This window comes from Paramormyrops kingsleyae, chromosome 5 (assembly GCF_048594095.1).
Source record: "Paramormyrops kingsleyae isolate MSU_618 chromosome 5, PKINGS_0.4, whole genome shotgun sequence".
Taxonomy (NCBI): domain Eukaryota; kingdom Metazoa; phylum Chordata; class Actinopteri; order Osteoglossiformes; family Mormyridae; genus Paramormyrops; species Paramormyrops kingsleyae.
Window position 1 is genome coordinate 29812684 of NC_132801.1, and position 26804 is coordinate 29839487.

Genomic DNA, 26804 nt, shown 5'->3' on the forward strand with positions numbered 1-26804 from the left:
TAGATAAATCTCCCAGAAATCAGTCCTGTCAAATTGAGTTATTTGTATAGAGAAAGCCATCTTGCTGAAGCCAGTATTCAGGGTGGTACAAAATGAGTTTCTCAAAGAAGCTGAAAATTATGGAGAAGAGCTTGTAGCTTGAGACAGAATATTTGAGTTCTTTCAGACTCCTTTTGACAAGGATAACAGCCGCTATCTGAAATGAATTGCACTGTGTATCCAAATGTCGGAAATGTTCGCTGCTTTTAATGAAAGTAAATGATTTGCTATTTTGTATGTGATTTTATGTAAAAATGTCTTTTGTGTGAATATTCATTTATGACTGATTCACTCCTAAGAAAGGTATAATGCTTTTAATTTTCTGTACCTCTAATGGCATTGACAGTTACTGTAGAAATGCAACACATAGATTATTTAAACCATTATTCACATTAATGATTTTTTTTTTTTATAACTCAGCTTTTAAAAACATTAAATAACTGGTTTCACAAACAGCAATGGCAACTGAAAATTGTTTTAATACTGTCTTTATAAACCTTTGTCTATACAAAGCAAGTTTTTTTGGGGGGGTGGTTGTAAATGTTTTTCAGAAGTCATTGTAAATAGAAAATAACAGTTAATTGCTCACACTTTGTCAAAGACTGGGAAATTAAATGTAACAAATCCTAGCACTAATTGGAACTATAAAGACAATGACATTTATGCCTATTGCACCTATTTTTCCATGAGCTGATTCGACCCCTTCCAAATTGCTTTGAGTAGAAACGGGTAAAAATGCTTAATGCTTTTGATAAAATGTATCCACAGTCAATTCAGACAAGAAAGGTTAGATTTGCCTGTTTCGGCAATGAGCATTTACAGTAGGTGAAGGTACATCTGATGATTCAACCTACCTTGAATGAGAATGCTGTCAAATGCAGATCAGTTTATTCTGCAGACCAAATGCACATCCGAAGCCCCATGAAAAAGCAGCCAATGTGGTTCATATGTAGCATTAGAAGTGTAGTTGAGTCCTACCAGATGTTTACAATGCTGAGAACGAGATATTTGGGTCTGTTATACTAGAGAAGAACACTAGTAGGCCTATATAGATTTTGGTCATATCCTGACAACACACAGATCCTTGGCTATAATTGTGAGCTGTACGTGCCGTGACTGTGTCTTCCTCCCTGTCATGGCAACACAAAAGTGTGCGACTTGTTTGGAAGCTCCCAGTGGTTCTGGTGCCGCACCAAAAAGAACGACGTTGCAGCGGGACCGTCGTGTCGGAATGTGACGGTCACCCACAGATAAAGCTGTCTCGCTCGCTTGTCACAATGCCGTGTCCCCTGTCGGCCCCGCCGAGATAACACAGGGCCCCGTGTGCAAGGTCCTGATTTGTGGATCCTCTCGGAACATTCTGCCGTAAGGGGCTGTGCCCCCCCCCGCCCCCCCCCCCCCCCCCCCCAAAAGCAAGTGGAGTAATTAACTTTGGGTTTGTTTTCCACTTCCTGACCGAACTCAACAGTGCTGTAATCTTTGCACTCCTGCAGCTCAGGGAAAACGCTGAAATAAATTAACAAGAATTTACAGGAGCTAAAATTAGCATTCGTTTGGGCAGTAATCTGTGTGCATTTCGACCGGGTGTCTAATGATATCATGTGAATATGGGAGCACAATGTTCTCATATCAATATTAGGAAAATGTTTTAGCTGTGGGTTCTGTGAGTTCAGAACTTTGGCTCAATTATACTGCATTCTAAGGAATGGGCTATAGGGGTTAACTCTGTAACTCTCTAAAAGGATTATAGAGTTACTCATTGATTAGACATGCACTATTTAAAGAGTTTTGATGTGTTTGCATGGAGATACACAGCAAAGAGTGTTTTGCAGCATGAAAATGTCTTTGTTGTACTTGCTTTTTGATTACTGAGCTAACCACGAGCTGAGCTGAACATATGCCAGTATTTCTGTGTGTGTGTGTGTGTGTGTGTGTGTGTAATCCATCTACCTACATCCCTTAATCCATTTATTTCATTACCAATCAATGACCATCCATCCATGATATAGATGGAAAGCCAGATATCCAAAGATACCTATTCACCTATCTATCCATTCACCTATCAAGGATAGAAAGAGATGGATATACAGAAAATATCCAAAAATATCTTCCATCCATTATAAATGGTTGGTTAGATGAGGGATGGATAGATCTGTGGAATTCTATCACAGACAGATCCATAAACAATATCCACTTATAGTATATAGATAGAATTGCATAGAATTAATTGCATTCAAACAGACTTTTCTACAATAATTGTTACCACTACCCCTCTGTGTGTTACAAGATGTAACTGGGGCAAGATGTAACATTTCACTTTCGGTGCAATTGCACTAGAAACAAACTTCAAGTTAATTTGTAGCAGAGATGTGTATGCTGCTTGTATATAAAAATGATTTAATCAAACCCCAATAATTTTTTAATTATTTTTCCAAAACCAAAACGTGTTAAGTCCGGGGTTGGGGCTATTCTGGAATGCATTCATCAATCCCAATCCAAATCAGGAAATGAAACTGGAGTTGTGATTGGAAAACAATATTATGGGGAACAGAATTGGAATTTAATTAGAATTTTGGGGATTTAAATCCCAACTGAATTGGATTGGAATTGATGAATGCATTCCGGAATGGCCCCAACCCCTGATTAATTCGTGCCCCGCTCACCCCTTAGTAGCTTGCAAATGGAGTCAAACAATCATAGCTAGTTAGCTGGTTAGCAGAACATGCTGCTTCATCTAGCTAGCTGCACCTGCTAAATAAGGAACACGTTTATTTCATTTTTAGTACAAGTGGAGGTACCCAGCAGTACAGGACTTACCACTTAGTCACATTGAAACTGAAGAAACATTCTTTGCTCCTTTTTATTCAATTCCAAGACGGTTCCAAAATGCTATGCAGTTATGTTAGCTTTTTAAACCTGATTCTAATTTAATTATTCTCCAAAAAAATTAATAATTTCAGAGTACTGTATAAATCCTCATAAATAGCTGCACCTTAACCTTACGCCCCTTGGTGAATTAAAACCCGAAGAATGTCTCGTATTCGGTAAGAGTGAAAGTAACATTCTTGGAAAAAATGCTAAATATTAAAATAAAATTTCTCTAACAAACATTTGTGGAAATAGTGGTTTAAATGTGTTGCTCTTGGCTTGTAGGAAGCTAGTGATTCAATGTCCCTTCTGATATTCATTTCTATTAGTACAATTATAATTAATTTAATAGATATTTTGCAAAACATTCCAAAAAATGATGATGATTGACCCAGGACAAAATTACAATAATCAGAGATAATCAGCCTGAATCAACACCACAGCTGTCTCACTCCTTATACTGTATTTTATAAAATCCTATGGACGTACGCTGCATACGGAGGACCTCATGCTCATAACTTCTGACCCCTGAAACAGTCTTTCCGTTTTTTTCCCCTCCATGAATTTCCGTGAAAAAAAAAAAATTGCATGTTACTGAAAATTTTGATGTGCAATGATTTTCGTTGTAGTAAAAGTTTATAAGCATCTTATGCTTTAAGTACAAGATGGTGACACTTTGCTTTCCCGGTATGTTCTTGTGCATGAATTGAATATGTACTGCATGCGCATAGGTGGGTATTGTGGATTATGGTATTGTGGCAGTTTACTGCACCATGCATTGCTACAGGTCAGGACCTAGACATAGGACAGTGTGTATTAAACAAAAAAAGCCACAATTAAACAGAAACCTCAGCAGGAAGCAGGAGGATGTCCCTTAAGAACAGGAAAAACACAAACAGAAAACAGTGCAGCTACCTGAAGCACATACATCTTAAACCTCAGGAGAAGATCCCCCCCCTCACCTCCTCCATCAATCTTCTGACCTCCTCACCTTCTCTCCTCCCATATCCACCAAACTGACCCTGTAGCTAACATTACTCAGAGATTCATGAGCAAGTTTACAATTTAAGGCTCCGGCTCGCCATAGTGACACGGGTCTACTCAAATCCCTCCCACACCCTCACTGTGCCTCCTGACATCTCATAGTATACAGCAGCAGTCAAAAGTTTGGACACACTTGCTTTTAATGCATTTGTCTCTATTTTAGCTGCGTCACTCACCCTACAGTAAAGGGCCTCAAGGTAATTAAGTGATACCATTCAAATATTGCCCAAATTTTAGACTATTCAAATTATCCCTCTTTTGCATCTACAGCACTGCAGACTCTTGGAATTCCTTCAACCACCTTCCAGATGTAGCCACCTGGAATGCTTCTCCAACAGTCTTGAAGGAGTTTCCACAAGTTCTGGGCACATGTTGGCTACCTTGCTCTTACTCTTCGATCCAACTCATCCCAAACCAGCTGTATAGGGTTTAGGTCGGGGGGTTGTGGGGGCCAGGTCATCTGTCACAGCACTCCACCTCCTTCATTGATCACGAGATATTTACTACATAACCTCATGGTGTGCTTAGGGTCACTATCTTGTTAAAAAACAAATGATTTTCAGTAGGTATGTCCAAAATTTTGACTGTTAGTGTGTCACCGAAAGGTAGAAAACAGCTCACTGATATGTTTGACCTAGCTGTTCCTTTCCTATATTTCAGTCTTTATCCATTAGGTTAGGACATATTTAGTGTTTGGAAATATTCTTAAGAAATATTTGCAACAGGACTTCAGCACACAAAGAATACACGTTAAGCATATCCATCTTATACTGGCTAAATTAATCAACATTCTTGTTACTTAAAATAGTGACAATTTATATTACTAAATTCAGTATTTATATCCTAATACTGAAATCATGAACAATGTGAACTTATTAGTAATGTTTATTTATACATGAATTGCATGAAGATTCCTGTTAATTTTGCTGTAATTTAAAATAAATGACTAAGTGGCCACACATTTAATCATTTAATTAATTCTTGTTGGTCATATAAAATAAAACATATACATTAATTAGTATGTTCAAAATAGGACTAATTCTTCTAATTTACAGTGAGACATTTTCTCCTATAAGTCTTGATCCCTGAATGTGCAGGGTATAATTGGCAATGCAGGCAGTTTTAGCCAAAGGATTAAACTTTAAAATCTCTGAGATAATTTTTTTATATTATTATTTTAAAATAACCAAGGTATTCTTAATACCTCGTCTGAGTCGGAATCAAAATTATACATATTGACAATGGAGCCATTGCCGACCTCTGTAAACTGCAATGCGTTGTTCACTGGTAATAATCAGCATAATCTCCTAATATTTTGGGTAAGATAATCAGATCACCAATGCTTTAGTGCTAATATGCAAGACTGTGTTGAGTGGCACCATTATGGCTCTTATGTTCATCCTGTAGACCCCTGGAAGGTTTGGAGCACCAATTCTGGGGCTGTGTTCTTCCAGTAACCCTCAGCGAGGGAACACAGTCTGTCAGCATAGGTCCAGAATCAGAGGGGGTGGGCTTATATTCATATATTATGTAACTCAATAAGACAGCTTTGTTTAGCTGTTGCTTTTGTTATTTAGGGGGTGATACTTGGGGTTGGGGGGGTTGTATTGTGCTGTGTTTTTTGGGTGTGTCACAGAAGAATACACCTTACATTAGAACAAAGGGAAGCAAGCCTTTTCATTTATCCCTGCTTTTTGGCACAATGATTTTTCACTGTTTATATACAGTGGTACCTCGGTTCTCGAACTTAATCCGTTCCGGAATCCGGATCGAATCCTAAAAAGTTCGAGTTCTGATCGAATTTTTCCCATAAGAATAATGGAAAACCAATTAATTGGTTCCCGGCCCCCAAAATTACACCTAATTTTTTTTTTGTTTTTTTAGCATTTAAACACAAAATGAACACAGATAAAACAAGAAGATAATTTTTTTTCTTAATGGCTTCCAAAACGATAAAGATCTTATCCCAACATTACCCCTGTCCTGTCCCGATCGTCCGCTCCTTCCGTGTGCCACGCCCCCTCGTTAACCTCGTGTGGGATCCCCAAGTGATCAGCTGTTTCTGGTTGTTGTCATTAGTCCTCTGTATTAAGTCCGCGTTTCAGTTTGTTTCCCCAGTCCGGCCATTGGGTGCCTTCGACTTGCTTACAGCGCTGGCTTAAAGCAACGCATTCTGATCCTGACGCAATGCATTACGGTTAGATGCATTGCGACCTCTCACCCGGCTGCACAAACTGGAACCGCCTCCGTGACGACACACCTTTGCTCTTATTGGATGAAGAGTTTAGTTACATACTTGATTCTCCTTCTTGGAATATTTTGTTATACACATTGCATGGAATCTAATATGGTTGGATTGTGTTGAGCCTTCCATACTGTAATTCTTTTTTTTTTGTACACGAACTAATGACAACTTGTTGTATTCAATTCTTTTTGTACTCAATAAAAAAAAAAAAAGTTTAGTTACACGCATGACGTTTGTATCCCAGGCAGTTCCCATGCGTAATCTGCTATTTCTCCCGAATATCACGAAAAGCAGTGAGAACTGGTTTTCAGTTAATTTACCTGGTAAAATAAAGTTTAAATAAATGACATACATGTTCTAATAGTACACGTAAGTTAGTGGTTTATTTATTGTTAGTTACTGTAATGTTGCGCTGCTTTATTTGGTTAATCGTCCAGTCTGTGAAGAAGGCATTCAAGTAAGAATTGCATTGTGGTATCATTTCCTGGCGCGTACAATTTATATTAGGTCAGCGTTCACGGTTCGACTTCAGAAATTCAGATAGAATTCTAGGTCAAACTGGTTTGTTCGACTTTCAAGAAATTCGAGTTCTAGTGAGTTCGAGAACCGAGGTACCACTGTATATTGTTTTTCAAACTGTGATACTGTACTCTATCAGCGGGGATGGATGGATGGATGGATAAATAGATGGAATTTAATTTGGCTTAGTTATATTTACAGCTGGCTATTAAGGGCGTCCAGTTCCCAGTGCTTCCTGGCTGTTGATATACATGCTGTATTTCCATTCTACCCTTTGGGAAATTCAACAACAAAAATGATCTTAAACTCTTGTAATGGCAAGCTGTCTAGCTGATCGGATTTCTCTGATGAATAAGAAGACATATATGTGCTCTCTGAGGAAAGTGAGACATTTATATTCAAATTTTATAAAGGAGTTAATGGGAAAGAGGAGCTGATTGTAGGGAATGTGGTGCATTAGTGTCCCATGCTGAACGCCATATTCAGCTGCTACATGTGACTATTAAGAGGACTTTCATGTGTGGCAGCTGGATGAATTTATGTAAATCGGGACAAACTTCCATCCATTAAACCGAGGGCGACAAAAAACAATCATTCTCATAAAAACACTGAGATCATTTGCTGTTTGCAGTTTACAAACAAATAAGGTGTCATACAATATGCACCAGGTGGGACGGCAAATGGCATCACATGACATGGCGAGATGAGGAAGGAAGGGAGATTCTGTGGCATCAGCACCAGAGAAACAGTAGAAAACAAAACAGTTATCTGGGTCAGGGGACGTGTTCTGGGGCTAAGAGAGAACGGATCCCAACCCTGTATAGCTGATTACCACCACCTCCCCAACCAAACACATAAATATTGTAAAATGACAAATTCCACGTAGGATAACTAAATGTGGGAGAATATTACAAAAACAGGATAACATAATGATTATTGTCAAGAGGACTGATAATGTTATCATGCTTCAAAAATAAGTCAGACAGCATGGCAGCACAATAAAAAATAAAGAAGAATTGTGTAAAAGCAATTAAGAATATTAATTTGTTGGTTTCACTGGAACTGGAGTGACTTGCCAAGGTCAGTAAGGAATCATTCAAAACAGGCCGTTTAGGACAGAATGCAAGAAATACAAACGAGATGCTGTCATCCATGACATCGGAGCATGTGGTTTCAATGAAAAACAACAGTGCAACGCTGCACTCGTACCAAGCTTTAAGTGATGGCGATAAAAATAGCTCATCATTTATCTCAATTACTCACTGCACCAACTTGAATGTTTATCTCCACTGAATGCCCTGGGGTATAATGCAAAACATACATGACAGGAGATGCCAGTGGATCTGCCAGCGATGTTTGCTATGCATATGAGCCACTCTGTTTATATAACTCCTCCAGTCCATTAGAGCCATTAGCAGGAAGTACAACCTCAGAGCGAAACTCACGCAGCCTCATTTGCATGGGTTCACCTCAAAGGGGCGGACTCACAGGGGGTTTTACCTCCTCTTCACCCCTGTGGGAAATCTGCAAAAATCAGGGGGGGGGGGGATATCTGAGAAGATCTCCCTCGTCTGCAAAGACTTTAACTTCATGAAAGCAATTACTGTAGTTGGAGAGAAACCAAGCGAGGGATCTATAAATTCGCTTTCTGTTTTCGTAATTGGGTCGGTAAAAAATGTTCATCTCTTATTGACTTCCAGTTTAATGTACTTCTTGCCATTCCCCTTCAAACGGACCCTGTGAAAAAACAAGAATGTATAACGTGTTGGTTTCTCATGAAGTCTCATATTTCTCCAGAGGTAGAGGCAGGTTGCTGGGTTAGCTTTGGCAGACTTTGCAGGTATAAAGTAGGACGCAGCATGTTTTGTCAGCTCTGCAGATCGAGAAGCTCAAAGAATCAATCCTACAGTTACCAAGCTGGTAAGCAGGCTTACCTTGAGCAACCCGTAAGAAGATACCCATAGAATGAGACAACCAATTAGAGGCCATGAAACGGATCCATATCACAATACACTTAACATATTGTTTTTATAGATTGTAAATCCCTTGTAAGTTATTTACCCTTTTTAATCATTTCCCACAATTTGGACTTGGCTCATTATCCTTAAGCGAAGACTTTGTTGTTTTGTGTTGTCACAAAATCAGTAACAAAATTAGCACAGTATTATCAAAGAAATAAGGGAAATGTAAGAGTAGAGAAGCCCAATGATAAACCAGTGGCCCTGGCCACATCGATCCATTTCCATAGCTGCTTATCCAGTACACGGTGGTTGTAATTAGTTAATGCCCCTACTGGTGTTACCTTCAAAAGTATAACACATGTAGTGTGTATCATAAAACACCATGTACTCGTCCTAGCTAGGCAGAAATGCTCATGGTTATGCCTATACATGGTTAGCGGTTTGTTAATCCTCCTACATCGCAAAGCAGTTCATATTTTTACAGTGCAACATGGGAACCACTAGAGGGCATAATTTTTTAAGCTTCCAACTTGAGGTTGCCAATTAAAAATTAAAAAGGATGCAGAGCATAGCATAATAGCGCGTATAAATAATTATTAAACAGGTAAGACATTATCAGCCTAAAATACCACAACAAATAACAGCTTATAATATGCATAAGCTTTATCAGTAATGCCCTGAGCTTAATATAACTGTCTGGTTATAATGTTAATAACTCATCTTATTGCACATCCCTCTTCCATCTTTTGACCCTGGTTAGGGTCACATCTCAGTGTCACAAATTATACTTTCGCTTAAGAATATCAAACATGCAAATACACTGTAAAACTTCTTCAACACTTGAGGAAAAACTTAATTTATTTCTCGTGTTTTTGAGTTGTTTTTCCATGTGTTACATTTTTTTTTTAACAACTGCCACTAGCATTTGTCATCACACGTGTCACCACTGCTCAGCGGGCTGTAACATTCAGTTTGTTTGATTTTGCAAAGGACTTTGAGGACATGAAGGCCAGCGGTTTGGGAACTGGGGAGTAATATGATATTTAGCAGCGGCAATCTAACCTGCCAGCTTTACCAGTAAAATGGATGAGTGCAAAATCTTGGGATCCTTGATCGGAATTGGAGAGCAAGACTATTATGGACTTAGAATGCTTGCAGGTATTCAAAATGTGAGATAACATACTGATATACTGTATTTTTCCTTTAGCAAATCAATACCGGTAATCAATTTGTCCATATATTGTCTAACGGTATTTATTAAATATTTTTGTTCATTTATAGGTATAATTGTACATCTTCTTCCCCTTGCATGATAACAGGGATCTCATTGGATAATTAAAAACAGCTGATATACAGTAAGCTGGGTTTCATAACATTATTTGTAAAAGTCACTATTTGAAGAGGGCACAGTATTTTCTGTCTGGCTCATGATACAACCAGGAAAACAGGTGCTATAAAAGAGCAATATAAACAGGCACTGTGATAAATGGACAAAATCTGTAATAAAAACACAAATAAATATTTAGTCATACAAAGTATAGATTCCTAACCATTTGGAGATTGTTTCTTCCAATTACCATAGTGTGGTCATAGATCGATGTTCTCAATGCAACATACAACAATGTTAACAGGAAACACTACAGATGCTGATAAAATGGACAGAATGTGTTTGCCAAATACAATACGTACGACATTTGTATTGTACCAATATCATCAGTACACAAGAACCGTAGATGCATGATACTATAATTAGGCCAAATCATCCTAGCCAGGGTAGTGGTTACACATATGACCACACAAACTACCCTAGAGTCAACCTAGGATTATTTATATGGCTGAGTTTTTTTAGATTCATTTATATTGGGCTGAAACAAAGCTCTTTTACAGTCTCTGACTGCGTATTGTGTAAATATATACACATAAGTCCCACTGAGGCAAAAACTGAAACAGACGCCAAAAGCTTGAGATTAGTGGATCTGGAATTTACAGCAGGGGGGAGGGAATGTGTATTATCACGTACGTTTTCCCACAAATGTGTCAATTCCACGGACAGCTGGGGCTCCTCCCTGACTGATGTAGTTGTCAGTGCCAGCTCCACTTTGAGAAATGAGCTTGAAATCTGTTTGGTTTTGTATGGTCTTAGTGTAGCCAAATATAGAAGATCTATGCCTCTACATTCCTGCGATAAACTGCATATACTGAATATCTACTGCTATTAGAAAATGTTTGAAGGGCTATCATTGTCATACTCCATCTGAAATTCTTGTTTTTTGTACAGTCACTCTAGGCAGCTGGCTACTTGGAATATAAATTGTAACCACACCCCCCCCCCCACCCCCAGTAAATCAAAACCAAGTAATACAACCACCCTATTCATCCTGTTTCGCCCTAAATGGATGGAGACCTCAACCCCCCCAATGTTCAAACCAAAATCACGACCATGGTCCCTTCAAACGGGAACACAGCTTTACTTCTGTATTATGTCATGGCAGAGACTCTCCCGCCCTCTCTTGTACAAACGTGTATGTAAAGTCTGGCCATATGGAACCAAGGTCAGGAAGCTGAGCCTGTTATCTGAAGAGTGAGCGCAGCAACATGCGTGCCGATGGCGCTGTCCGCTTCTCTCCGGGAAAGGAGCTGACAGTGCAATAAGGCAGACATTTAAAATCAAATCCGCTGCTCTTAACGGTCCTTCAGCTCTACAATTTGGCGTCTTAAAATAGCCTAAAATCCAGTTGAGCAGCAACCACCATAATCATAACCGATAGACATCTCTGGAAAAATATCTTTTCTTGAAGTGCCCCTTCTCCTGCTGTGTCCTCTTCATTTCTCCTTTATTGCAGGTTTTTCCTGAATATTGCTGCCTTTTCTATTCTCTGCCATGGGTTTATTAAAGATTATTTTAATGTGTTCTTCAAATGTTCTGTAAATATGTTATTGAATTTAATATATATATATATATATATATATATATATATATATATATATATATATATACATAAAAGACAACACATTTAAATGTAGCATTTGGGAGACTTTCGCGATAGCTGGTGTGCAGTACGTAGCTATCGCAGTGGGGCCACCTTGAGATCGGTATAGCCACCCTACAAATCTGAATGCTCACATCGGCTTTTGTTTTTTACCAGAATCTGTACATATTACTGCCTTCTCTGCAAGCTTCTCCAAGTCCAGAGGTCGAGGACTTAACCTACGCTAGGCTGAAGTCATGGCTATAACTTATTATTGACAAATAGACCTCTGGAGCTCGGAGTCCTTTGCTTGGGTTAGAACTCTGAGCATCTAAATCATGCGGGGTGAATCTCGGATTCCTGGGCGAGCGTACCATCACTCAGCGAGAGTCACCCAGTCATATGATCCACATGCTTCTGTACATGGAGTTGAAAACACACATTGCTGCATTTCTCTGCATTTTCTATTATGTTCTATGCTATTTAATTAGCTAAATAACTCGATGAGGTTCTGATTAAGTAAACATGGTGTGATATTGGTTGTGGCAACAAATCCGTGGGATGTTAGGACTGATCCCTGCAGTTATTTACGGTACATTAATATTTGGTAAAAATAGCATGGCTTTCATACAGTTTTATCAAAAGAGTCTGGAATTGTTTCTTCATCAGTATCAATCTGGTCGTCCTCCAGTGGACCGTGACAGGCTATTTTTATCTTTTAGGCATGTGCTTCCTCTGCTCTTGTCAGCAGTGGAGCAGTCAGTCAGTCCAACTGCATGCAACTAAATCTGAAGTGGAGGGTCCCAGTGCTGATGCTTGGCCCATCGGACACATATTTTACAGCAGGTCTGTCCAAACATTAGGACCTTTTTGGTTTTGTTGTTCGATGACTCCTCTGTCCCATTGGTTTCAGTACTATGTCAGCAACTGAGAAACCACAGTGTAGAAATGAGTTCTGACACGCGACGGCAGAAGGAGAAGGATAAGGATAGAAAGAGTTTATGAAAATGAGATTATCTCCCTCCATTCTCATACATCAAGTGAGTAATCATGTAAACAAAAGCTGATTTTAGGCTCGGCGATACATCCATCACGGCTCAGCTTTTCCCGCCGAAATGTCAGAGAGGCATTATGGGTATGATTTTGATTGTAGTGAAACGCGAGTCTGTATACTGATGACGGTCCCTTAATTTACCTCGGTCGGGTCAGGAAGACGCTCCCTAGCTTTGGTCAGATGCATGCTGATGCAGCTGCAGCATTCGTGCTGCCAAGGAGCCTCTGACTTCCATTGGCCGTTCAGGACCGTGAAACGGGTCATTGAATAGCTAAATGGAATCATTATGTTAAATATTTAAAAGAATGGGACACAAGGCCCCAAACTTTTTTCCCCTCTTCCATTGGACTTCCCACATTCTGGTTTCATAGGCCATTACTAGATGTCAGCTGCAGTAGGCTGAATAACTATCACCTCTTTCACTGAAATGCAAATGGAATCCTTACCAGCTAATTAAACAACATTATCTATAGTCCTTAGGTTGATTAAAATTCTAGCTGCCTCCCAGGATTCTGTGAGAAACTAAATTTGCTAGCTCTTTCATTTTTTTGTTATATTGAGCGAGAGATGTCAGTCAAAACATAAGAGACTTTGGAAAAGCAGAAGAGAGCCAGTCATTAAACACAGAGGTGAAAGCAGAATGTCTGTTTAACACTGGGCAGCTTTAGTGACACGTGTTGATGTGTCAGTATGTTAATTATGTTTATTTACAATCATTACCTACAGAAAGGAGGTCGGGCTGTTATGTCAAAGTCGAGCCTCACACGGTGGCTAACCTATACTGATTATGGGGGAGCACTAAAAGATTAGTAGCTTAGGTTAAACACCAAACCACTATCCAGACTTAAACTCCGGTGTGGTATGAGGGCAGAAAGTGTTCTGAGTGTAAATCCAGTATATGAAAATCTGATAACAATATACGTATTAATGTGATTCCTGTCATTTTCACAAATACAGGAAAATTAGTAGTTATTAACTGTTGAAAAAATAGCTCCCTCCCGCAAGTTGGCCACTGGTGTGTTGCAGACAGTGGTTCTCCGCATGTCGCAGCTGCGCCTGTAATCACCACTGGCCAGATACTGGAAACGGTATTCGGGAAATGCAAAGTATGTCTGTTTAAGAGAGGAGAGCTCCGAGAGGACTGCACATTTTCCTCCAGTCAGATAGCAAGATTAACCATTAGTCATCAATGTCAAGTGCAGCATGTTTAAGTAAATATAATAATAATAGGTACAAAGGTGTAATTTGTTTAATGCCAGGAGGAAGGACATCACTGTGATCAAAAAGAGATCAAACAAGGATTTATAAAAGGGAAGGTGTGTCTTTATGGGGCCTCTCTCAGATATTGCTACAATCGATCCCATGTCACGGAAGTGTGGCAAGACAGACAGGTGGATGTGAAGAACTTCTAAGAAGAATGAATACAGTTATAGTTTGCTTGTAACACTGTTTGAGATCACTGTTGTTTTTGGGCTGAATTTGACTAACAAGACTACTGGGATTCTTGAAATATTACATTATTGATTTACTGTGATGTCTTCATCAAGTATTGAAGAGTTAGTGATTATTTCTGTCAGTTTTATTAGCATATTGATGCATCTGGGAACATAAAGTATGTTAGGGTCAGATTCAGAGAGGAACACAAAAACTCACTATCTTTTTCTTCCGTGATTCTTTTGCTCCACAGACTGGGGAGGTTCTCATGAACAAGGGAAGCATGGTGCCACCAAGGACCAGAGAAGTGTGTTCAGGCGCAAGATCCACAACGTGAACTTCTGAGGTATTCAAGGCTGTTTACTTGCTTGTCCAGTCATAAAATGAATAGTTAGGTGAAGAGTTAGGGATCTGAATGCTTAGTTTGAAACATAAATTCCTTATTACATTATTATTTTACAATTATTACATTATATTGCATTATTTTGCAGTATAGCTGGAAATAGCTGGAATAGCTGTATGCTACAGCATCGTGACTATAAAAAACCTATGCAACCAGATCAATAAGGATTAAATATTTATATGTATAATAGCTATTAAGCATATTGAAATAAAGCAATTAAACATTACTAAACTCAAAATTTGACTTGACCAGAAAACGAAAAATGCTCAATAACAAGGGAGATAATTTTCTAATAACCATATGATGTTAATCCTTCATAATTCTATCAAATATGAAAATACACATGGCACAGTAGGATTTGTTTGGAGTTTTCGAGAAAAAAAACTCTTCCTTTCCATTGTGTCATTATGCGTGCAGACTGTTCGGTATTGTGGAACCCTCAGAATTAAAGAGCTCATACATATGTCCTTTAATAGCAGAGCTGAGCAACTCAGCTCCTAGCATTGAAGACGCGCAGAGCTCCCAGAGCATAGATCTCACTTTGGCTGAGAGTGGTAACAAAAAGGTATCCTGCAAAGGCAGAAGGCAATTAGAAGTATTTTCTCAGAATAAAGAAGCAGCTCTGTCTAGCCAGCAGATAAAGCGAATATCTATGCAGACATGTAATTATGATTTCAACCTGCGAGAAGAATACAGTACAATGCATTTTATTTATAAATATTGATTATTCATGTATCCATTGTAACACTGATGGTTTATCGAGCACTGTGCTCTATGAACCAAACCCATAATCGTGTGATTACTTTGCGTCCATTGTGTGCTTTTGAAAAAGCTTGGAAACAGCAGGCTTTCTTGGCTGGTGTCGTTACATGCGTGCCGTTCACGCTGGGGATCCGGCACCCTTATTCCAAAGGTGGGCTTTGGAATAGCGGCATGCAGCTTAAAGGTACATCCTACCCGGTGGGGGGCAGAGCTGGCAGGTCCCATCCCCACTGTGACTCACAAGCTGCCGCAGGATACGGAGCAGGCCTCCCTTTCATTGTTTGGGTTAGATGCCTGAGTTCACCACCCTCTCTACTCAGTACTTGCATGGCTGTGGGTGGAATTCAATTAATGGTGCTTCCCTCAAAGTACGTTACGCTGCCTGATGGAAGCCCGCAGCCTCTAGATTGGTGAGACGTGGGTGGTTCACAGCATGCTCAATGGGGGAGGGCAGATTTTTATTTATTTATTTATTTTTACACCGCCCCTCCCAATTTGGCATGGTCACTGTGTCTGGTGGAGGAGACCTGCAGTGTGGTTCATTGCCCAATCCCAACTGGGGGAAATTTAGAGAAAAAGGAAGTCATGGAAATTCACCACCATTGTCCATCCATGTAATGACGGACATGGACCTTCTTAAGCGCCGTGAAGCTTATAAATGGACAGACTGTTGTTTCTCTTCGAGGCTGCTTCTTCTTTGGGATCCTTGGGAACGTGCAGCACAGGCGATTCTGCATCAGGATGTTATGGCGATTCAGTTTCTCTTCAGAGCCACCAGTTTAATTTAACGTAACACTCTTTACAAGTATATAATGACTGAGGTCCGTGCGTTTAAAACATGCACTAGAATGAGCGTCAATGACAATCCAAAGGAAAGAGATAACAGGACACTATGGAAAAACTGAACAGATGGTCACGAGATATGAAGAGCATGATTAACAAGAAATTACACCATTATGATAAGCCTGAGAAGATATTATAAGCAAAATTAATGATGTGACATACAGGCTGATATTCATGTAAAAGAAAAAGGTATCTGTACAGTGAATCTTGAGGAAGAGAAGACAGATATCTGACTGATCTACATAGCCCCGTTTGGGCTTTTATGAAAAAAAAATGCAAATGTATAGAAACAAATGAAACTGCATTGTATAAGGTGCTTAAAGTGCATATTATGACATATAACTATTATTTTTCGATAATTTGTACAGTAAGTTGTTACAAGTCCAATTATGTACCATATTCAACCAGTACCTTATTATTACCATGTCTGAGAGTCCACAGTCATAAACCAGGGATGGGCTGAAGCATCGAAAACTTCACGTCAGTCATTGATGCAAGCCAGAGATTAGTGCAGATGATTCACAGAAGCCTTTAGAAGAGTGTGTGATATTAGGGCTTTTAAAGAACTTTCTGCCCTTAATGTGACAGCACACCATTTATACCACATTAGGTACAATATGATAAGGTCATATTATTTAGCTTGGAGCAGCACCATCATTGCAACACTTCAGCAATTTAGATGATACAGGGGTGGTTGAGATCGGCAGAGTATACGGCCTTGTGAAAGTCCGATCTTCAGACAAATGTGTAGCTAATTTTTCAGCCCAGACAGTGTCCATGTTTAAGCCATTGAAAAAGGTCACTCTTCAGTGTGAGCTATGAGCCTCAAAGGTCACCAGAATGGTCGTGAAAAGGTGTTACTTCAGGCCCTTAGATCACTTCATTACGAGTTACGCAAAATGCATCTGGAATAAGGGCAGGCTTGGATATCCCTTTCTGGTTGATTATTGAAGAAAAATTTTTTGTAGTAAAATAAGTTGTTGTGTGTGTGTGAGCGGGTATACTTCACCATATGGGGACACAATGTCCCCACAACGTGATGAATACCCCATAAGGGAAAACTCAACTTAATAAAAATCTGTGACTGCAATGAAAAAACTAAAAATGCAAAAAACTTGTTTTGTTTGGTTACTTATAGTTATGGTTTGGGCTGGGTAAGGGTTAAGGTTGTCATAGTTAGTGTTAGCATTTTTCCCATAGAAATGGAAGTATCGCAGCACTGTGGTGCCAGCACAAACCTAAGCAGGTCTGTACTTATGGCTTATATTGCAACTGTTTCTATATGAACGTACAAATGTTAACTGGTCTTGGTGCGAGGGGACTTGTGAGGTTAATTGGTAGCAGGTGTTTGTAATATTTCATTCCCACCTTTGTGATTTTTCCTTAATAACCCCATTTAACAGCAGGAACATTGATGTCATACAGTTCTACAATCAGCAAGATTCTTTGTAATTTTGCGAACATTAATTCTTCATCTGGTGTCACTGAGGCGTACAGCTAGGTGAGAGATATACTGCAAAGGGGCTGCTGAGCCTGAACGCCAGGCACAGAATGGGGGCTTTAAACTACAGCCAAGTACCCACTGCGTTCTGGCGCAGAGAGGAGGGGCTTTACGTTCAGCTGAGATAAATTTTAAATTACATACTAATGTTCAATTAGTCCAAGTGTTAACCTGGGCCTCATCACCTTTTATTAAAAAATAAGATGAACATATATTTTGTATGAACTGTACAGGCTTATTATAAACCTCAAGTGACGGTTTTTAGTTATCAAATCAAATGCAGAAAGAGCACTTGCATTTTTATTGCTATCCTTTTTGTAAGTGAATGCCAGGAGTGATTCTGCTCAGATACTCTTTGCAGCTACTTGAATTCCTGCATTTGATTCTTTGAAATTTCCTAGCCATGACTGGATAATTTGGAATGATTTCATTACAGTGCCATCCATGATAATATTCATGACGATGCAGCGTATCATGATCACTATGGATTATTAATGTTTTTGTCAGGATGCCAAATGGAATTGTGGGCCTGTAGAAAGCCAGCCTTTGTTTTTACCTATGATGGTGCATTTGTTGGGCACTTTGAATTTTGAAAATTAATTATATTTCTCAAAGGGTAACTCCCACAACCCTGACAAGCAGCTGGAAGATGGATGGGATTTAGCTTGACTGAGCTGGCTTTGCAGGGTGTTGATCCATCCATCTTCCAGCCACTTGTCTCTGTCAGGGTTACAGGGGCAGCCTGGAGAGTCACACCCCGGATTACAGTCCATCACAGGGCAAATACACAAACCATTTAGAGACTGCGGGCAGCTTAACTGCATGTTTCTGGAGGAAACTGGAGGACCCCCAACGCTGGAGGTGCGAGCCCCACTGTGCCACGCACTGAGCCCTCATCCCACGCTTATACGTTATATAACCACATACACAATTTAATGACCACCTTTTTTCTAGTCTGCAATTTTTAAATTTTATCTTCGAATAGTTACCGAATGGGGGTTATGTGGCTTGGTGGTTTAGCACACTGTGTTCGTGACCAAAAGGTCACTGGTTTGAACCTTGGGGCCAGCAGACTGGTGCCGCTGCTGGGCCCCTGAGCAAAACCCTTAACCCCAATTGCTCCAGAGGTGCTGCATGCTGGCTGACCCTGTGCTCAGACCCCTGAGCTTACTTTCAGCTCCCTATGGGTTTCATAGAGGGGACAGCAGAAAAGACAATTCACCAGCGGTGATGAATAAAGTATTACAATTATTTGTTCATAGAATCCCTTTCTATGATTCACGTGTCTATGCATTTGATTTTTTTTTTCTCGTATGAACAAGCCATTACCCCCAACGCTCTTGATATTCTGTGTATATCCATATGCCGTTTCCATACCTGTCACTGCAGCATAGGAGTGCAGGAAATCTCCGCCACACTGGGGGGTCGAGGAGTGGGCAAATTCAGCGTGAGTGACAGGCTCCTGCTTATTATAAATAAGATAAACAGCTATTGAAACAACAGCCTCGTGGCCTTCTGTGCCTCACCAGTAGGAGTGTCAAAGCTTTTAACCCTGATGTATGAAAGATATTCAATGAAAATTCCTCCTGATTCTGATTCTATTCTTTCTACGCTCTTTGATTCTGGTCATTTCAGAAGAGACCAGACTTATACTCTGGCAGGGAGTTAGAGAAGGAGTTGCAAAAACAAACCATATATATATATAAAATATATGTTTTGGCAAGAGAAATCAAAAAGGCAGCCCCTGTGCATGTAACCACCTCCCTGCACAGACGCGAGGGGTTTCCATGAACGGAAGCAATGGCCCAGGGCCTCAGTGAGGTATCAGAAGACACTGCTGTGTACAGACACACCAAGGACGCGACACAGATGGGACCAATTAATAGAAACAACTGTGGCCACCCCTCATGCAAACACTACAGAGCATTCATTTATTATATTCTAAATAAAGTACACAAAACATTATTACGCTGCGGCATTTAGAGCAGAGGGGCTTGTGCGTTAAAATGCCCTTTAAGCCTGCTGAGGGAGAAATACAGCAACATTATGCATTCAACCACTCATGAGACGAAACCCCAAAGCCCCAGCAGACCAGAAATTCGGCAGTAGAGTAAAAATGGAATCATGTGATCCAGCATCATGATTATACCAAGTTGCGACACAATGCTGTATTTCCATCAGGGAAGGGAGGGATGGTACCTTTTATGAGAAACCTGTTGTACGATCTTTAATAGAGTGCCAGTGTGTAGATTATTGTCTCATGGGGTAACACTGCAGGCCTATGAGGTTGGGGGTTTGAATCTCACTGGAGGTTCTTCCTGTGTTTCTGTGGGTTTCCTCCTGCAGTACAGAAACGGGCACCTTGGTGTGTCCAAACTGCCCAAAGTGCATTTGCCTTATGATGGACGTGAGTCTCATTCAGGGTGTCCCCTGCCCTGTGCTTCCTGGGATAGGCTCCAGCCCCCCACCCCCACAATTTTGTGTTGGATGAGTTCTTATGAAAGACAGATGAAAATATACTTGGCATTTTACTTGCCTGACTTTTTTTGGTAACTGTGTGATATGTGTTAAAAATGCTTTGGCAGCTTTGTAAATTGCTAGTGGGAGTTTTAATTACACAAAATTGTTCTGAGGGCAGAACAAAAACAAAAATGATTGGTTCAGTAAGATAACCAATCAGACTGTAAAGGAAGTGGGTCCAAGCAACTAGCTGAGGTGGAACCAACCAATCAGAACCAATCATTTTTCATTCTGCCCTCAGAACTTTTTTTGTAATACCCCCATGAGTTTATAAATTGTGAGGAAATGCAGCTCGGAGTATGTAAATGTGCTCTGTGATTAGGTAGCTGCCAGGCATTTATTTGGCCGGTTTGTTTATCAAAAAGAACTGGCTCGTTTTTGCTGTATTCCATTTCCGCCACATCCATCGCATCTCACCACATCACCACCCCATCTTCTCACCTCTTCTCCCGGGTCACCGTGGCAGCGTCTTCCTAGCAGGTCAGAGCAGACCTCTTCCTCCATGACCATACGCTCCAGCTCATTAAGGGATTGCATGATGTCCCCACAAGCTGTCAGATATAATCCCTCCAGCATGTCATGGGTCGTCCCCCAGGCCCCTGCTCTTCCACATTGTCTTGAAACTTCTGTAACACGAACCAAAACTGTTCCAGCTCATTTGTGTACCTAACATATGTATTTTTAATAAGTTAGTTTATGTTCACAGATATTGGCAGTAGAAAAAAAAAATTAAATAGGGTATAGACTATAAGTTTTTAGGTGTGTGTTTGTTTTTGTGCATATATTAAATAATGACATTTAAATAAAAAAATGGGTTGAGCTGATTTATTGTGTACTGGCAGTGCAGTGATACAGTGTGTTTCTGTGTGGGATTTTCATATTTTCTGCAGTGGATGGATTCCCCGATACCATGTATCCCTTGACAGCGTAAACTGAAGCACATCCACCTACAAGAATATTCTTCTATGCACGATGCCTCACAGATTTTATGGAAAACATCCATCCGTCTTATGACTGCTTATTCTGGTTGGGGTTGTGGGGGTAGAATCAATTCTATGGCACAAGAAAGAGAGACATGTAGGCTGGAAAAAAAATACGAGTTTGAATCCCCCTTGAAATTTGTTTATGACCCCCTGCCCACCCCCCCCCCCCCCATACACACACATCTCAGTTGGCAAAATCTACTGAGGGGGACTGGACTACCCCCCCCCCCCTCCCCCAAATGTATTTCTGGCTATGGGCATGCAGGGCAGTGTCCATAATATAGATACTATCTTACCTTACTGCTTGTCTTTGAACTGTGGAAGGACATCAGAGAACCCAGAGGAACACATTCAGCTTGGGGAGAACATGCACTCTCCACACACACACAGGGGAAGCGGGAATCGAACCACCAGCACTGGAGCCGCGGGGCTCCGCCATGTCACCTCCATTGTTTCTCATTAAGTGTTAAAATGCTGATAAAAACTAGACTCCCAATGGTTTGAATACTAATCACCTGAAAGGTGATATAGAGTTAGTAAGACCAAGAAACTTTTAATCCCAGATTAAAGCTTTTTCCCCTGAAAGGTAAATCTGATTGGCAGCACAGGGCTTCCACTGAATTCGTATGAAAGAGGCATCCGACTGATATCAGCACATCTGACATCCTTTCGTTGAATCTCTGTAAATGGCACTTTTCTCGCAATTCTTGCCGATAAGAAACGACCCTGACTGTGCAGATTTGTTAATGTGTCATGATGAAATTGTTGTTTATATTAATCAAATATCTGACTTTGATATGAAGCATTTTTATCTGTCACAGATAAAAACGAAATCGCAATGCCACGATGGCACTTTCTCTCAAGGGAACGCTGGCACTGAAATTCAGAAACGCTTTTCCGCAGGTCTTGAAGCAGTCTCACTATTTGATCGTGAAACAGACATTAAGTTCACGTTCAAATGAATTCAGATTATTTGTTTAGAAGGTCCTTTTTATGAGGTCATAATCTAATGTCCAGAACGAGCTACGTGTGATGCTGTGTTTCTCGTTTATACATCACTTGCAGAGTTTGTTTGTAACAAAGACAAAATCTGATTGTTTTGTCCTGTAACTTTAATCGTCTTTTGAACTTACTTACAGAAGTTACAGTAGCATGGGACTGCCTGCCGGGACACCAGCCTCAGTGATGTCCTCCGTACTATTGGTGTGTAAAATCTGGGTGCAGATTTTGGGTACAGGCAGTTCTAGTAATATGGAAAAGTGCCATCAACTGGAAGATAATTTCTTTCAAATGCCATTATTCTCCACAGATGTCTCTCACGCCGAGTCCCCATCAGCTCCTGGCTTTTACCCACAAGCTTCAAATATCCTGATCTCCTGCTTTTCAGCACCAGTTTACATTATGGTGTCACTATTTCATAGACAAAAGACTCCTTTTCAAAGCAAAACTATGAAAAATTGCTTTGAAGAAATGCACCCTGATTGATAATGCTCTTGAGTAAAAGCTGCATAAATCACGTGATATAAAAGTGATTATCACCACAGAAAAGAAATCACTAAAAGGGCTTGAGATCTTTGGCTATAGACAATAATGCAAAGGAAGTGCTTAACTCCAGTAGGATCTGTGCTGCCAACGAATTTAGTAACACAAACCAAACACGGGTTAAATTTAGCATAATAATGTATTTTACTGTCATTAAATGCTTGTTTCAGGTCAGATATTGACAAATCCCATTAGGATACACCAGCAAAATCTTATTTCAACGCTTTTTGGAAGAGTGGTATTATACTCTTTGTGGTCAGCTGAGGTACTATTAGAATAAATACGTCTACTTGTACATAAATGTGACCAGTATATAGACTACAAGACAACTGACATAATTATTCATGAATGTAGGTGTCAACTGACAAGCTGTCACTGACGTCCCGTGTGTCACTTGTGATGTTAGAATGACATTGTGTGTTACACTAAACGTGCAGTGTGGCAGTTGTGGTGTCAGAGTAACAGACCTACTTATGACAAATGACAGAGAACCTCTTTCTGATGATAAAGCTGTGCAGTTAAGAGGAGCAGAACGTAAATATTTAAGACAGCAGTCAGCACAGAATAGGATTCCCTGAACCCATTCATGTCTCATAATTATTAACCCATTTAAATGAACTTGTTAAATGTCAAGTGCATGTGACGTGATGGGGTGGCACAGTGGTGAGCACTGCTGTCAGAGAGGGGCAAAAATACACACAATTATGCACAGTCAAAAGTATTTACACACCGCAGGTTTTTACCACTTTTCCATTTAGTTCATAGACTGCAGATATTTCATTCTTGCTAAGCACTGGAAAGCTGAGTGAACAACTACAAATGAAAATATGTCAAATAAAACAAGTTTCCTTCATAACATGGAAAGAGTATGTAACAGTGCTTGTCTGTCATCTTACTAACTGGTTGTGTGGCGATGGCGTAGACAAATTCTAGGCTGTCCTTTAACTTTAAATCCATTAGTTACCTGTTTCATCCAACGAAACAGAGCAGTATGTAACGTCCCTTCATATATGAAACCTGTCTGATCCTGGCGTGTTGAAATCTCCCAGCATGTGTGTACCTGACAGTCCAGCGTCTGACATCCCTGTATTTTTGTGTAAGTGGTCGGTTCGGTGCTCGTTGGGTGTCTGTTATAGTCTTCATAAGTGCTACAGTATATGATGAAAGCGTGTTCCTGCCCGCCTGCAAGTCTCCTTGTCATTTGCCACTTCCGCAATGCCTCGGTCAGCCCAACGCTACAGTATCGTCGTGGGTTTTGCTCCTGGTACTCCGGTTCTCCACAGTTTATTGGTGTGAATGGTGTGTGTGCCCTGCGATGGGTTGGCACATCAAGATAGGCTACTGACCCTGTATACAAGCAGGTACTGAAAATGGATGGATGAATGGATGGATGGTCAGACGTCAAGTGTGATATTACCATATGGGTCGGCTAAATGGTAGACTCTAATTTAGGAAACAACAACAACTATTATTATTATTATTAACATGCAATTTGAATAGATAAACTCAATAAATTTATCTTAAATATTAACAAATAAATACTGTCGTAACCATCACTGAACTCTTGAAAAAAGAGGTACAGGTTATCCTCCTTATTTTAATATGTGAATTTATACTTAAAAGCTTAGTTGCCAAACAAAGTATGAAATACTTTTCTTACACTTTTTGTAACCTGGAGTGATATACCTACCGAAAGGATGGTTTAAGGGTGAGCCGAATACCCGGTTTAAATGAGTATCCAGTAAGCGAAATATGTTCCTTCTGAAGCTGATTTGCATCCCTATCATTACTGACCAATATTCGCGTCTGTCTTCAGTGTTTATTTCCATTCTCATTGGATTTCAGCAAAGCAATGAAGCTCATTGGCCTGGTATACACATTGAGCCATATCTTGCACCAGTGGAAAGCACGACGCAAAGTGGTATTGATAGTTTCATACTGGCGCATTCCTCATTTTCACGGAAGCACGAACAAACGCACCAACGGAAGCACCAAAATTGCAAATGATTTTGCGCATGTTTCCCAATCATACGAGTGGTGTTTTTTAAATGAGGTGTGGCTGAGTGCGTTGCTACTGTAGTTTAAGGCAGCTGAATGACATTGCACTTTTGACCAGGGCTTAAAAACGAAAAAAAAATCCATTCGGTTCACTCCGAGCAGAATCGATATTATGACGTTTCTGTTCTTGCGTTCCTCATTAAACAATACGTTCCGAAAACGGTTTTCTAGAAAAAAATACCGGTTAATAAACGTTATTTTATTACACGGCGCGATAGATAGATAGATAGATAGATAGTGTGTGCCTTTTAATAACATGTTTGGCATTATGTTTACAAATGATTAAACCAAATTCCGTGTTCGTGCCATTAGAACTTCTTGTCTTTAAAACCGAAAGTAAACGAGTTCACCTGGAAACTCGTTACAAATGCGCTAATAATTTTTTTAAAACAATTTTCTTGTTTGATAATACTATAGCGAAATAAGCCCCTTCAAGACCATCCGCTTAACATCCTGACCACACGGCTTAATCTGCGATAAAAACCTGTTGACTTATTCCTTACCTAATATGCATAATAGCCTATTATAGGCTATTTTCACTCAAACAAAGCAGAACTCCAGATAGTTATTTTACATTTAATGCATAAAAGTAAAAGAGAACGTAATGCATTGTAACATTACAATGCATTACAGATGCACAACAACAGGTTTTTTTTTAACATTTAACACAACAGATCAACAACTTAAAATATAATATACCAAATATAGTCTACTGGAAGACATTCTGGAGACATTTGAACATGTAGGCCTGTTGTCTTTGGCTTTTTCACTACGACCACGTCTAGAGTCGTTTGTCCATCAGCTGCTGACCTTTTATTGCTGGTCGACTCAACATACTGTATTTCGTTGGATGTTTACGTTGAATGTGTCTCTGCAGGTTACCGCCATGATTCCCAGCTATTTCTGCCCCGCATCCTTTAATATTACAGATCGATTTATCAGACGATTTGTCATATGAAAACAATTGACGAAAGGGATTTTCTTTATGGCGACCCATCTAAAAACAATAGACAATCAGTAATTATTTTTTGTAATTTTAACTACAAGTTTTAATTAGGCTACAATAACTTAAACCTAAACATACCTTTGCACATGAAACAGCCAGGTGCTTGGTAACCTTAAGCTCGTCGCATCAGAAAGGGCTCTGCTTATGACGTCTGCTTCGCGGGCATTTCACGTTGTATGCGTCACCGTCGCATTTGCGCACACAATTTGAATTCGTGTTTTTGGTCTGCCAAATTGATATAATAAAGAGAACGATAAAAATACCGTTATTAACCGGTTAATTTGGAATTTCTGTTTCCGTTTCTGTTCAGAACGATTAAAATGGATTTCGTTTTTGTTTTTGTTCCTGTTCAATGTCATTTGTTTTCGTTTTTCGCTTTCGTTCCTTGAACCGGTTCAGAGCCCTCCTTTTGACCAACAAAGACCACTTCTAAAGTCAGTGGTGCATTACTAAATGATGCTTAAGTGGTGCATTTTAAAGACAGTGCTCATTATGGACACATATGAATCATATCACTGCGCAAGGATACAATTGCTGTGTGGAGTTAAGTAGAAGAAAATAGTTCCTACATTGAAGTCCTCGCTACAAAGTTTGTGGATTATCTTGAGTAACTGGGACATGATTTCTGGTAAGGGACATTGCTGTTGGATTTTTCAAATGTATTTTATTTTATTTTTTTGGTGCTTTAATTACCACAGAAAGAATGCCATTCAGTCCCATTACATTTGAGTGAAGCCAGGCATTTCTATAGCCGATATCTCCAAAACTAGGCAACTCCCATCAAAACAACCTACAGTAGATGGATAGGTATCACCAAAGCCCCTCTAAAACACATCCTTTTTCAAATTTTGGGGTGAACCGCCCCTTTAAACCATGCCACATCCAATAGCAAGCTCCACCCATTATGGATACAGATCATTTTGTTGGTGGAACAGATACAGATAGTCCTTTACTCACTCACCCCTATTATGGTTAACACTTTTCTGTTATGTGAATTAGACTATCCAATTAATTATGCTACAATAATAATATTTTGTTATTATTATTGTTATA

At 39.8% G+C, this 26804-nt stretch overlaps 1 protein-coding gene and 1 long non-coding RNA gene across 4 annotated transcripts in view; one reads left to right on the forward strand and one right to left on the reverse strand.

The window, feature by feature from the left end:
- LOC111845467 (protein ELFN1-like) overlaps positions 1-26804 on the forward strand; it is a 114335-nt gene that overhangs the window by 41866 nt on the left and 45665 nt on the right. For all 3 annotated transcript variants that reach the window (XM_023814906.2, XM_023814904.2, XM_023814905.2), the window contains exon 2: positions 14387-14479. The gene's annotated coding sequence lies outside the window, so the exon portion shown is untranslated. The remainder of the gene's footprint in view (positions 1-14386; positions 14480-26804) is intronic.
- LOC140590996 (uncharacterized) lies at positions 25311-26066 on the reverse strand. Its single transcript, XR_011991880.1, has 2 exons — positions 25830-26066; positions 25311-25742 (listed from the first exon to the last, which is right to left on the reverse strand). It is a non-coding gene; the product is annotated as an uncharacterized lncRNA (long non-coding RNA).